Source organism: Vipera ursinii (assembly GCF_947247035.1).
Source record: "Vipera ursinii genome assembly, chromosome: 1".
Classification (NCBI taxonomy): domain Eukaryota; kingdom Metazoa; phylum Chordata; class Lepidosauria; order Squamata; family Viperidae; genus Vipera; species Vipera ursinii.
The window spans coordinates 186,451,859-186,465,023 of NC_139512.1; the positions used below are offsets into that span (position 1 = coordinate 186,451,859).

At 39.2% G+C, this 13,165-nt stretch overlaps 1 protein-coding gene across 1 annotated transcript in view; it reads right to left on the reverse strand.

Moving 5' to 3' along the window:
- TRPM8 (transient receptor potential cation channel subfamily M member 8) overlaps positions 1–13,165 on the reverse strand; it is a gene marked incomplete at both ends in the record, with an annotated part of 349,124 nt that overhangs the window by 130,647 nt on the left and 205,312 nt on the right. The gene's annotated exons all lie outside the window — the stretch shown is intronic.

Consider the following 13,165-nt stretch of genomic DNA (forward strand, 5'->3'; position numbering starts at 1 on the left):
TCTGGCATCCCTCCATGAGTGCCGATGTTTCATTTCATTACTAAGACTTTTTAGATAAATAATATGCATGCAATTTGTTTGATTTTTCTCATTCATCGGAACCATGACACATTTGTTCCCTTGAGCTCCCTGCCTTGGTAATTGGTGGCAGAATGCCAATGAGTTTTGAAACCGAAGATGGCAGAACTGACATACTACTCCCTTGACAGCAACAAAAGAGAGAGAGCAGGAGACGGAGAGAAAAAAAACCAAATGTCATTATTCAATGAGGATTCTCTGGCTATTGCTCATGGAATCTCTTAAGCAATTTAGAAGCTTTGTTGCCTTTGAGTCCATCCATTTGATTTCGGAGGGTGGAAAGTCCTTCCACAGTAATAGATATTGGGTTTTGTCCTGGTGTGTCCGAGAGTCCAAAATGGCTTTGATTTCAAAGTGTTATTCCCTCTCAAACATAATCAGGTCAGGAGGTGGTTTCATTTTTGGGTGTAGGGAGGAAGTGATTTTTGTTTCAATAAGCTGCAATGGAATACAGCAGGGGTGTCAAACTCAATTTCATTGAGGGCTGCATCAGCATTGCGGTTGCCCTCAGGGGGCTGGGTGGGTATGGTCTGGGTGGGCATGGCCTACTGGGTGGCCGTGGCTAGAGTGCGTATGGCCTATTAGGTAGGCATGGCCAGCTCTACATCATTCGCATCAAGGGTGCCTATGGGGGCCTGGGCAGGAGTGGGACAGATCTGAGGGTCTCTGGCAGAAGGAGGGTCTCTGGACCAGGGCCAAGGCAGTGGGGACCATTCCCTCGCTGTTTCCAGGATGGCTTCGCAGGTCACATGAAACCACTTCGTGGGCCGGATCTGGCCCCCGGGCCTTGTGTTTGACATGTCTGGAATACAGGGTGCATTTGCCTGAGTGTTTTTGGCTGCTCAAGCTCAACAATGACTGGGTTGATAACTTTTTAAATGGGACATTAAATACTTTGGTCCCAGTTTTATGGAAGGTTGGAAGGTTGTTTAGATTATAAATACTTGGTGGATAAATACACCCTGTCACCAATTTTAAAGTCTTTTTGTGTCGAGCGCCTTTTGTCACCTTGTTTTTTATACATTTCCCTTACCTCCACCAATGTTTTTCTTACTACTGGCCAGGTGTTTTACAGTTGGGTGATCCACTCCTTCAAGGAGGCAGTTAGAAAGTGGCCTGAGGGCAATTTGGGGATAAATACAAAGTCCTGCCCAGTGGCCACTTTAAAGGGGTGAATCCCATACTACTCTATATTGAGTTGTTGTAAGCAACCCCAGCGAAAGAAGATCTGCCTAATTGTCCTGTTGATAGTTAATGTAACATCTGAAATAGTGTTCCAGAATCCCATATGAAGAATGGTTGCAGGAATTGGGCACATCTAGGGTAGTGAAAAGAAGGAAAAGGAGTGGATCACGTGACCAGCTGCTGAGGAGAATGGCTGCATCAGGATGGCGCTCTGGATAAGAGTGCTGCTTTTGCAACCTCTTCCCCTCGCCCAGCAGATTTTTTGGAGTCCCAGGGTCCTCGGAGGGGGATCAGAAGAATGAGGCGTTCTGTGGAGCCATCCTAGATGGCGGTTGGGTCTGACAGAAGCAGGAAAGCCTCAGAGAAGCTGGATGGGGGAAGGAGATGGGCCAGAATGGCAGCCGTGAAGAAGTGACAGCAGCCAGCTGGACAGAAAGCAATGGAGAATCAGTGAAGTGACAGTGTGAAGGATCTGGTGGTGTGTATAGCTAACGACCCGTGTGAATGATCCGAGAAGGGAGAGCTGCCCTGGAGGATTTCTAAAAGGGAAAAGAGAAAAGGAGCCCTAGAAAGAAAAGGGAGGGACTTTCCCTCTCCCCCCATGGAGCAGTGGTGATAGATAAGTTGGGGCAAAGTTTTTACCTTAAGTAGTTGGATTATATGGGCTGAAAAGGATAGAGTGGCCTTTCTTTTACGTGAGAAGCAAGTAAGAATTTAGAACAATTTAAAAACTGAGGATTAAAAAGTGCTCATGAAGCAGAGAAAGTGGACACTTTAAACAAGTTTTTTCTACTGGCTGAGAAGAAAACAGACATAGAGTTAAAATAAAGAAGAGAAAGACTGTTTCAGAGAGAAGGAAAATCTGTAAGTAAAATTAGGGCTTATATAAATTAATAATAAATTAATAATCGGTTAAACAAGTTCTTGTGTGACAAAACTGAAAAAAACCCTATATGAGAACAAGAGACTGAAAGTTTGGAGAGGAGGAAAGACTTTTTAGATCTGTATATCTTGTTGAATACATTTATATTTATAAGTGTTAAATTGTACACTGTACTGCCAATGAATTTATAATATTGATCATTATAATATCCAAGCGACTTAAGATTATAGCATAGCACAAGTACTTAGGACCCATAAGATAACTAATCATTGTGAATTAATAGCGTGATTGTTATATATTTTATAGTACTAAAATTTCAATATAGTTAAGATAGAAACTATAAATTATTATTTTACCATAAAGGCAAGCTTGGAAAGAATAGGCACAGAATAGGTAAATTACCTTATCAGACATGCTGGACAGAAAAACAAGGATTGTACATAAGTGGGAGGGCTGGTTAACAACATTGCAAAACATGACAAGTATTCATAATTTAACAAGCATTGGGACAGGAAGGAAGCAAATTACTCAAATGAGATCAGTTGAATTGAACCCAGTGGGGCAAAGATCAATAGAAGAGATGATACAGTGAGCAAGAGCGAGTTCATTTAAGGACGTGCAAGTGATGTTACAGGAAGTAATGTTAAGAAACCATGAGGACTTGAAAAAAGAAATAGGAAAAGTGACACTGGAGAACTTAAAGAAATGATGGGGGTGGTGGATGAGAAATGTGAGTGGTTTCAACAACAAATCCTAAAGAATGAACAGAAATTATTAGAGATCGAAGAAAGAATGAAAAAGGAGGAGAAAAGGGTAGATGAAATGAATGAAAAACTTATGCAAGCCAACAAAGAATTAGAAAAGACAGTTATTTTTCTCGAAACAGAGAAAGTGGATCACTACCTATACTTTCAAAATGTGAGAGAGGAAAAAGGGGAAGATCTCCCAGAAATGATGACAAACTTGCTAGCGAGTGCTTTAGGAATTGGGAGGGAAGAAATGGTGAACGAGATAGATGAAATCTATAGGATACAGACTAATTATGCGAGAAGACATAATCTGCCTAAAGAAATTCACATAAGATTCATTAAAAAATTGATTAGGGATGAGATTCTATACAGAACCAGAGATGACCCAATAGAATTTAGAGGGAAACAATTAGTTGTTCTTAAACAAATCCCTAGAAGGGTAAGAGAACTAAGAAGGCCATATTAACACATAACATCTAAACTAATAAGACAAAACATTAACTTCAGGTGGTGGACACCAGAAGGAATTATGGTGACAAGGCAAGGGAAAAGATACAGATTAGATATAATAGATAAGGCAGAAGAGTTCTTCAGGCAATATTTTGGTAGTGAAGAAGAGTTGGAAATAAGAGAGATGAGAGAAGAAGGTGCCATAGGAGAACAGATTACAGAAACAAGGGAATTACAAAGTAAAGAAAGGGAGATCGGTAGAAGGGGGAAAGTGGACAATGGTAATGGTGATGAGGGCAGATTTAAAGAACTTAAAGAGATCAGACCAACAAGGGCGACAAGATCAAAATATAAGCAGTGATATGGAAGAAACAGCGATTTTATCCTTAGATGTCAATGGTTTAAACTCCCCTGCAAAGAGGAATAGAATTCTCAATAAGCTTAGTAAAATGCATCTGGATATAATAATCCTACAAGAAACACATATAAATAGGTGACATCAAGATTTACTGAATTATCCCAAATTAGGAACTATGTTTGTGTCATCATCACAACAGAAAAAGGGAGGAATAGTGGTATATATTAGGGAAGGAATCTCAGTAAGACAAATTTGTAAGGATAAAGAGGGTAGAATAATAATAATAATAATCGAGGTTCTTCTGAATAAAAAAAGTAGCCCTCATTGGAATTTATGCCCAAATGAAAGACAAAAACAATTCTATTAAAAATGCTTAAGGTTATTGGAGAAATTGAAAATGAGAATATTTGCTTAATGGGTGGCTTTAATGCAATAGTGGACAGAGAGTTAGATTACAAAAGTGGTACAAGGAAAGGAGTTAGAAGAATACTTCCCAGTACTTCTTTTAAAATGGCGGAGGAATTTAATATACAGGATAGCTGGAGGGAGAGAAATTTGAAAACAAGGCAATTAATGCACTATTCTTGTCACCACTTATCATGGTCCAGAATTGATATGGTCTGGATATCAAAAGAACTAAATTTGGAAGTAGAGGATGCCACAATAGATACAAATTTCTGGGCAGATCATAATGCAATTACAATCAGATGGAAAGGACAGAAGAAAAGGAGGTGGACCCTAAAAAGAGCAATTTTGAACCAAAAGGAATTTAAATCTAAGATGGAAGAGCAAATGCATATGTTCCTCCAAACAAATAAGAAAGAAGATACGAACAGCCAAAACCTTTGGGATATGGCTAAAGCAGCTACGAGAGGAGTCGCAACTGCATATATGGCCAGTGATAACTAAAAAAGGCAACTCCAAAAAAGCTTAGAGGAAGAACATAAGAAATTGGAAATACAACTACAAAAAACCCTGAAAAGTTGGGATCTCAAACAACAATTAGTTCTAATTAAACACAAACTGAATATTATGGACAAGGAGAAACTGTGCAGAAAGTGAAAGGTTAACACAAAATTTTTATGAACATGCAAAGAAACCCGGTGATGGCTGGCCTACAGATTAAAGAAACAAAAAGAAAAAAGATGGAGTAGTAAATTATGTAATAAAGATGGGGAGATTATCTATCAGAGTGAAGGGGGAAAAACGTGACGTATGAATTTTATAAGAAGTTCTATAAAGGTGAAGAGAGTATTAGTGAAGATAAAATACTACAATGCCTTCAGAAAGCATATCTACTGAAGGTCCCAGAAGAAGTTCAAAACATGTTAAACAATGATGTAACACTCCAAGAAATCACAGAAGCAATTAAGAAGCAAAAAAGCAACAAGACGCCAGGCCCGGATGGATTACCATCTGAAATATATAAGAACTGTCAAGAATTTTTAGGCCCAATCTTATTAGATGTATTCAATGAAGTGTTAAAAAAAGCAAAGACTCTGACCTCATGGGAAGAAGCAACTATTACATTATTACCCAAGGAAAATTCTGATTTGACATTTATCCAAAACTATAGGCCCATATCATTACTTAATTTAGACTATAAATTTTTTATGGCGATAATGGCAGAAAGATTGAAAAAGTTTCTGGTTGAATTTATCCATCCTGACCAAAATGGTTTTTTGCCTAAGAGGGAGATAAGATATAATGTCAGGACTATATTAGACACATTGGAATACTACGAGACCCACAATAAAAAACAGATGGCACTTGTTTTTGTCGATGTGCAAAAAGCATTCAACAACGTTAAATGGGATTTCATGTTGAATCAGTTAAAATATATGGCATTTGGCGAAAAGTTTATAAATATGTTCAAAAGCAATTTATTTGAAACAGGAAGCAAAAGTAGTAATAAACGGAGAAACGACCCAAAGTTTTCAAATTCAAATAGACACAAGACAAGGCTGTCCATTATCACCATTTCTATTTGTCATCTCTCTAGAAGTCTTGACTAGAATAATTCGGAAAGAAGAACAAATTAAAGGCTTAGAAACCAAAAAGGAAATATTCAAACTACAGGCCTACACAGATGATTTGGTTTTCATCATGGAAGAGCCCTTGAAGTCTGGTGTAAGGTTGTTGGAAATATTGGGAGAATATGGTGAAGTAGCAGGTTTAAAGATTAATAAAGAAAAAACTAAAATGTTAGTTAAGAATATGACGAAATTACATGAAAACGAGCTAGTTGGGAAATTAAATATTCAGATAACTAAAAAGCTGAGATATCTAGGGATTCAATTGATGGCAACATGCATCACACTTAAAGGAGATAATTATGATATATTAGTTGAGCAAATTAAAACAGACTTAGACAGATGGAAAAATTTGCAGCTCTCCTTTATGGGAAGAGTTGCAACAATAAAGATGAACGTTCTACCTAAATTACTTTTTTTATTTCAATGTATACCAATCAGATTAGGAAAGGGGTTCTTTGGAAATTTAAATAAAATTATATCTAAATTCATTTGGCAAGGGAGAAAACCGAGAATTAAATTTAAACTCTTAACAGGATTCTAAGGAAAGAGTTGGATTCAGCCTTCCAGATTGTTAAAAATATTATCAAGCAGCCACACTCACCTGGGTGAAAGAGTGGATACATTTGAGAAACAGAAGATTATTAGCCTTAGAAGGTCATGATATGCAGATAGGGTGGCACGCAATTCTTTGGGAAGGAAAGCATAAGGCTCATCAGTATTCCAGAAACTACATCAGACGGGCGTTATTAGATGTATGGGTTAAAATTAAAAAATGTAATTATATGGAAATCCCTAATTGGTTATCCACATTGGATATCTTTATACACCCAAATTTTATGAAATTAAGAAAGGTGACCGCACATATTACATCTTAGACGAAGGAGGAGAACTAAAATTGAGGAAAAAGTTACTAGAAGAAGGGATAAAACTTGAATGGTGGGCGTACTTTCAAATACAATCGTGATATATGAAGGATAAAAAACTAAAACTAGAACATACAGAATTAGACAAAATTTTATTAGGAATGGAGGATAAAGAGATAAAAAGGATATATCAATATTTATTGGAACAGGATATGTTGGAAGAGCAAGTAAAAGATACAATGTAAATTTGGAGTAAAAATTTTGGTTATAGTATTGATTTAGACAAATGGCAAGAATTATGGGAAAGGAATAGGAAGCTCACATTAGCTACTGAATACAAAGAAAACCTATACAAGATGTTCTATAAGTGGCACCTCCCCCAGGTGAGATTAGCCAAAATGGATAAAAAGACCTCACTGAAATGTTGGAAATGCAAAGAATCGCCAGGGACCTATGTGGTGGAAATGCTCAAAAGCACAAAAATTTTGCCATTGGATAAAACAGTTGTTAGAAGAGATATTAATGCAGAACATTGAGCTAAAGTCAGAACTCTTTCTGCTGGGCATTACCAAAGACAAATATAATAAAGGATCCTTATACCTATTATTGCAAATGCTAACAGCAGCAAGATTAGTCTTTGCACAGAGATGGAAAGATGAGACAACCTCAGAAGAAAAGGTAGTAAATAAGATTTTATCCTGTGCTGAAATGGATAGGTTGATGTTGGAACTCAAAGATGAAACTGATTATTATGAAATCTGGAATAAATTGTATAATTGGTTGGGGAAAACATATGGAAAAACATTCTGACTTAGCAAAATATATTGATCAAGAAAGGTACTGGTCAAAAGCAAAATTTCAAAGTGAAAATCAAGATTATAGAGAGAATATTTTGTTTAAGTATGCGGATTATGGATTATAGAAACCAATTGTTAATGTTTTTTCTTTACAAATGTATATCCAGCAAACATACTGTTAACCAACTATCATGTGATCCATGTTTTAAAAAATCAATAAAAGATTAAAAAGAAAAGAAGGAATAGGAGTGATGTGATAGCAATGTTCCATATTTGAGGGGATGCCATAAAGAGGGGGGGGGAGTGTCAAGTTATTTTCCAAAGCACCAGAAGGCAAGGCAAGAAACAATGGATGGAAATTCATCAAGGAGAGAAGCAATCTGGAATTAAGGATAAACTTCCTAACAGTGAGAACAATTAACCAATGGAACAGCTTGTTTTCAGAAGTTGTAGGTGCTTCATCATTGGAGGTTTTTAAGAAAAGACTGGACAGCCACCTATCTGAAATGGTATAGGGTCTCCTGCTAGAGCAAGAGGTTGGACTAGAAGACCTCCAAGGTCCCTTCTAGCTCTATCCTGATAGATAGATTGAATTAGATTAACCTTGTTTAGGCTAATATGTACCATTAAACTTAGTCCTTGCTTAACGATGGTAATTGGGAGTGAAATTTCCATTGCTAAGTGATACAATTGTGAAGTGAGACACCCCATAACTGTAATGGAAATTCCCAGTTACCATTGTTAAACAAGGAACACATGAATTGTTAAGCAAGGATCTCACCTTCCAAGTTTTTGCTGGCTTCCCCTTTGACTTTGCTTGTAGAAAGCCATTGGGGAATGTCACTAGTCATCATCTTGCCTATGGAGATTCTCAGTCATTCAGGTCATGGTTGTTCCAAAGGGAATTTTTCAAGAGGCAACTGGACTGTTTTTCCTTGAAAGGTTTTCAAGAGTAAAGTTCAGTATGTGCCCAGAGAACTAGTTGCTCCACACTCACAGTGCTACAAAGGAACAGAGGAAACTAGGCTGTTCTTGCAATGGAATGTGGGAATTGACACTACTGGCATTCTGTAGTTTGCACATGTCAGGATTTCTCTCCAAATGGGCTGAATTTAGTCCCTGGGGGAGGCAGTCTAGCATCACGCTTCTGCTGTCACCACTGTTGCACTTTGCATGAGCTGTGAAATGCCACAAATCTGGCACAGGGGAGCTTGAGGGATGGGGCAGGCAGCATCATGGGAAGTGGAGATGGGCTACATGTTTCAGGGCTTGTGCAAAGTGCAGCAGTGGCAGTGGCAGAAGCATGGTGCCAGGACCCCCCCCCATGGGCCTTTCCAGACCTGGCACTCTGTCCCCCGCCCCCCCACCCCAGTGCCTAAGGCAGTCCAATGGGAAGGCAGAGGCCCATCCATCAATGCATGAATTGGCTGGCTGTTAGTGTCCTGAGCTGCGAATCAGGTAGGGATAAGTATTCCTGAGTGAATTGCCTGTGGCCACGCAATAGGGGGAAGGAGGAGGTCCAGTGGCAGGGCATAGTGCTGACAGAGGGCCAACTGATAATGAACACCCATGATAGGTCTCCTGTAATGAGGCACCCGGGGTGAAGTGAGTGCATGTTGCCACAGTCAATTGTCCCATTTTGTATCTGACTTGGTAGGATGGGTACATACCTTTTTTAAAAAAAATAATATTTTATTAATTTTCCAATTTTATATTTGAGTATTTAAAAGGCAACGTGGTGACTGGGTTAGTCAACAGTTCAATAATAAAATCTTTAGTACAGATCTCAGGTTACAACATCAGATATTTCTTCTCTTTTTCCCTTACCATTTACTGTCTCATATTCAAGCCAGTACATTTCTAATTATATCAACTCAATAAAAACATCATTATTACATTTATCAATAAATTTTAGCTTATGCATGTCTTAATTATATTCAATCTTCATAGATAATCCATATCCTGTTATTAATTTTTATTCATTTTTTAGTTTCTCAACAATATTCCAATTTAACCTTTGATATCCATAATTTTCAGACTTTGGGAACCAGGTTTTCTCTTATCTCACTTTGTAACAAACTATAATATCCAAAATACACATTTTATCTATTTGAATATAATCTTGTTCTATTTCCTAAGAATTATCTATTTTCTATCATATTAAATCATCTACTATTATTAATACAATATCCCCTTTAATAAATCAAAACCATTGTATATATTGTCTGGGTTAATCAATAAATCAAACATATTCATAATAATTAATTTTCTTTTCTCTTTTAAGTCTAATTTTTAAATATTAAACAGGTCGAATCCTTATTTTCAAATATTTTAAATCTAATAACCAAAATTCCCCTTATCTCAACATCTCCCTTTAAGCCTCTAATTGACGATATAAAATCCCCTCTAATGAATCAAAACCCCAATTTTTTCAATCTTATTCTAACTTTCTTCTTTTGCCAAGATCAGCGCTTTTAGATCGTCAAATAAATCTCCCTCTATTCTTATATGTGTTATTTGAATTAAAGGGGAACATTTGATTGCCAGTTTTCTGGAAGGACTAGCCCATTTGTATTCATTAAATTGTCTCCCTGTTATTCCAGTCCCCCATGTTTGCTCTGATATATTTGTCTTTAATTCTATCTGTTCTTTCTCAAATTTCTTCTGATTTATATAGAAAGTAATTTCCATTTTCAGTGTTGTCACTTCCTTTTCTGGATTTTCCACCAGCTGTGTTGGTCAATTTGTCTTAGTATTTGATTGTCCCACTTCTTCTGTTATTTTCTGCATTGTTGGTTCTTTGGTTGTAGTCAAAATTTGGCTTTGTGCATCTAAGCTGGTATCTTGATCATTTATTTTAGGTCTCATTTTATCACAAGCTGAAAGAATAGTTTCATGTATTGCTTTCAATATGGAACGAATCTTTTCCTGGTCTTCATCCATCTCTTTCACATATTTGTAAATAGTCTTTCTGGTAAAAGTTGTTTGATAAGCAAAAGTCAGTAAAAGTTTACATTCACAGTTCAAGTAGGCCAATTTTGCTGCCCAGCTGTTCTGTTATAGCTGAACCTCTCACAGATGGTGCCAAGGTCAGGAAAGTCTTATCTAAGGTCTGGGCTTTGAGCAAGACTTTTTAGAAAATAACAAATTGCAATACAAAGCTTCACCAGAAGATGCCACTGGTGCCATTTTTCTAATTATTTTCCCAATTTTATTTCTTTTTTGTTGATAAAAACAAAAGTCTCCAGTAAAAATAGGAAAAAATTTGGTCCCCAAGTTTCAGGAACATATACATTCAATTAGATTAAAATAATTCTTTTTAATGCTTTGATTCCCCTGGGTAGTCAAATGCCGCTATACTTTGAGGGATGGATAGAAATTCCCTTCCCTCTCTCCTCACAGTGGGAAGATACTTCAGACAGCTTTTACAGGAAGAGAAGGTACTTAGGGTAAAGATAAGATAAGATCTCACCCAGTTTCTTCCGCGTTGCTTTTGAAGTGCTTGATAGTAGATTTGACTTTGGCTGTCTGCACCGCTGGGTGAGATCATTCGTGGTTTTGGAGTTGGGTATCATCAGTATGCCAATGATACCCAACTTTTCTTTTTGACCCCAAACCACCCCAGTGATGCCCTCGCTGTGATGTCCCATTGCCTGGAGGCGGTTCGGGTCTGGATGGGGAGGAACAGACTTCAACTCAACCCTGACAAGACTGAGTGGCTGTACATCCCGGCATCCCGGGACATTCAAAATGTTCCATCTCTTTCTATGGGGGGTGAGCTCTTACCCCCCGTGGATAGGGCTCGCAACTTGGGAGTCCTCCTAGATTCACGGCTTACCCTGGAAGATCATATAGTGGCCGTGACTAGGGGGGCTTTCGCCCAGGTTCGCCTGGTGCGCCAGTTGCGGCCCTATCTGAACCGGGATGCCCTGTGTACGGTCACTCATGCGCTCGTGACCTCTCGCCTTGACTACTGTAATGCTCTCTACATGGGGCTTCCCTTGAAGACCACTCGGAGGCTCCAACTGGTACAGAATGCGGCCGCGAGAGTTGTCTTGGGAGTTTCCCGGTACTCCCATGTTACACCTTTGCTCCGCGAGCTGCATTGGTTACCAGTTGTCTTTCGGGTGAGGTTCAAGGTTTTGGTTACGATCTTTAAGTCCTTACATGGCATGGGTCCGGGATACCTCGGGGACCACCTGCTGCCGGCATCAACTCCCCTCTGCCCTGTGCGTTCCCACAGAGAGGGCCTCCTCAGGGTGCCGCCAGTCAGGGAATGCCGACTGGTGGCCCCCAGGGGGAGGGCCTTCTCTGTGGGTGCTCCGGCATTATGGAACCAACTGCCGGTGGAGCTCCGGATGGCATCAGACCTCCGAACTTTCCGTCGTGGCCTGAAGACCCATCTATTTGAAATAGCTGGTCTGGCCTGACGGGGGATTATGGGTTTTAATCGTTGTTTTAGATTTGTATTACTGTTTTTAACTGGGCATGGGTTTAATCTTTTTTAATTTTTGTATTGTCTTTTTTATATATGCCCTGTGAACCGCCCTGAGTCCCTACCAAGGAGAAGGGCGGTATATAAATTAAATAAAACTATAAACTAAACTATAAACTATAATGATGGGCCATATTGCTATGGCTGGTCTTTTCTCTGCCAGTTTGGAGGGCTGCCCCAGATCGAGTGGAAGGGCTGCCACTCTCCCACAATCAAGTGGGTGTCCCCTCCTTGCTCATTGCCCCTGCAGGCTGACTTTCAACCCTTTCCAGGGTCCCCCAGTGAAGAGAAAATGGACGTGGAAGACAGAGCTTGCCTTCTAAGTCCACAGTGGCTGCATCGGCAAACGAGAAGCCTGGGATGGGTACATATCTTTAGGGAAAGGTGGTCCAGCAGATAACCTGACCTGTTCCATGTAGAGCTTTAAAGGTGATGACCAGCACCTTGAATTGCACACAAAAAGAAACTGGAAGATGCAACCTAGGAGCTCCCATTGCTGTGCACCCTGCTGCATTCTAGGCTAGCTGAAATTTCCAGGTTGTCTTCAAGGCAGCCCCATATATAGTGCACTCAGTAATCCAAACAGGAGATGTCCAAGGCATGGGTGAACTTGAGTAAGACCTCCCAATCCAGGACTTTCAGTTTGCTGCGCAGTCACCATGGACACCTGGAAGATGAGCTCCATCTTCCTCGTCCAGTTTTGCACCACTGGGCGACTGTGAAAAGGGTTGAAAGTCGCCCTTTGGAGGTGACCAGCAAGGAGAGGCCCTCGCTGGATCACAGGAGGTGGTAGCTCTCCCACTAGAGCCAGCGAAATCCTCCAAACTGGTGGATGAAAGATCGGCCATAGAAATATGGCTTGTCATTAGGCTGCAGACAGCCAAAGTCACATCTACCATCAGGCAACTTTAAAGCAGCATGGAAGAGACTGGGTGAGATCAACCTCTCTTAAATTCTAACTATTTTCTGTACCTGCATAAGCTGCTAAAGTATTTTTTCCCCCTGTGGAGAGGGAAGGGAGATTTTAGCTCTCCCTCTAGAAACAGCGGCAACCAACTACCCAGGGGAGTTTAAAATGTTGAAAAAATAATTGGATCCTAATCAAAATTTTATTTTTCTAAAATTGGTGGACTAAAAGACTCTCTATTCTTTATTTTTTACTTTTTATTTTTACTGAAGGGGTTTTCCCTTTTAAAGTTGAAATAAAATTGAAAAGATCAAAATAACTTTGGGGCGACATCTTGTGGCTAAACTTGATATTTTAACCTACT